Source organism: Papilio xuthus, unplaced genomic scaffold (genome assembly GCF_000836235.2).
Source record: "Papilio xuthus unplaced genomic scaffold, Pxut_1.1 DF826945.1, whole genome shotgun sequence".
Classification (NCBI taxonomy): Eukaryota; Metazoa; Arthropoda; class Insecta; order Lepidoptera; family Papilionidae; genus Papilio; species Papilio xuthus.
Window position 1 is genome coordinate 867,367 of NW_013531704.1, and position 1,865 is coordinate 869,231.

The 1,865-nt window shown below is 33.7% G+C and overlaps 1 non-coding gene across 1 annotated transcript; it reads left to right on the forward strand.

Moving 5' to 3' along the window:
* Window positions 1-1,332: 1,332 nt before the first annotated feature.
* TRNAM-CAU (transfer RNA methionine (anticodon CAU)) lies at window positions 1,333-1,404 on the forward strand. The gene has a single exon. It is a non-coding gene; the product is annotated as a tRNA-Met (tRNA).
* Window positions 1,405-1,865: the final 461 nt, after the last annotated feature.

Consider the following 1,865-nt stretch of genomic DNA (forward strand, 5'->3'; position numbering starts at 1 on the left):
AATATATTTTCTTATATAAAAATTCACAGTTTACAACAGCTGTACTCAAACGTCTTGTCAACGGATTACTTTGATGTTACAAAAAGTTTACATTCTTCCACTTCAAAGCTTTTACACTGATCTTTAACTACTTTACAAGCTTAGCTAATATTGCTAACATCTGTTAGACAGTTTTCATATAACAACTGCGCAGTAGGTTTTAAAAGACGATATTACAAAAAAAAACGATATGAATGTCTCTTTTTTATAAAAGAGAAGGAGGTAAGCGAGCGACGGGAACACCGAGGTGATCAACGACACCCATGGACATCTGCAACACCAGAGGAACTGCAGATGCGTTGCCGGCCTTTAAGGAAATGGTATGCTCGCTTCTTGAAGTTCCTTAAGTCGTATTGATTTGGAAATAGCGCCGAGGACAGACCGTTCCACAGCGCGGCTGTGCTACTATAATTGTACGGATGAAACAAATGACACTAGTGTTAAAAAGACACTTCGATTAAAAAATGAGTGTACCCTGTTTAGGGTCTTTGTCTAGTTCTATCCTTAAGTCGCTAAGAGGTCTCTGAAGTCACTCAGAGTTAGTAGTAGATTAAGTTTGAAAAATCTATAATAAGAGATTGTTCAGTAACAATTATCGACTCTAACGCAGTAAGTATATTATATATTTATCACGGTAAACATATCAAATAGCATCATTTTGGTATTTATATTACTTTGAGGTAAATAAAAGTAGTTGCAATTTTAAATATTAAATCTTTTCGTATATGAAAATTTTATAAAGAGTTTTAAAATGACAAAGAAATTAAAACGCAGTCGCTTTGTTCATCGCATCAAATATAACGAAATGTCTGTGTATATTAAATTTTGCATAAACGTGCACAAAAACTACGCGTATATTTAAAATTTTAATCTCAAAGTTTGTTTCTATTTAAATAACAAGAATCGTGTTTCATACCTTTTTACCTTGGATTTCAACTGCAGCAAATCCTGAAAAAAATTGTTTTCTCTTTTTTTCAAAAAGAGAAAAAAGGGATAGCAGATAAAGCACATTTCTCTCGTCCGCATTTTGTCAATGGTATTATTGAAAACCGCGGGAAAATTAAATGTTTTGCATGTTGTGCAACAAGTATATAAGACGCGTCAAAATCGACCCAACCGTTTTGGAAATTATCCGGAATAAACGTGACTTGCGGACAGACATAAAAATTTAAAAAAATAGTTTTTCATTACTGGTAAAGCAAAATCACGTTTACGAACAATGATTTTTTTATAAAAAGACATGCCAATTTTATTATCTGTATAGATACGAATTATTCGCCACCTCTGCGTATAAGCAGAGTGGCGCAGTGGAAGCGTGCTGGGCCCATAACCCAGAGGTCCGTGGATCGAAACCACGCTCTGCTAAAGAATTTTTTTTTAAGTATCCCTTCGTTAAATATACTTAAACTATTTACCAATCTCAATGACGGAGTAAGAAATAGACAATCTATCTCTCAACAGTAGCTGGAGTGTTTATTTTCGATACCGCGGCAACTGAGACGTGAACCCATCGCGAGTGTTGTAATACAAGTGCTTTGATGATACTAAAGCATATTTACGTCAGACTACAAAATTAAAACGTAAAGAATTATCGTACTCTTCAAAATTCAGATTAACTGATAGCCTGTTTGAACACAGAACTAATAGGCCACTTTTCGATGTCCTTAATAAAACCTATGATATAAAATATTCAAAATGTTATAAATATTCTTATATTATTATCCTCAGTTCTCACCCTTCAGTGTATCAATCAGTCGAGTATAATAAAATAACAAGATAATTTGAGGACATGCCAATTGAAACATGTAATCACTAAGCACTAAGAA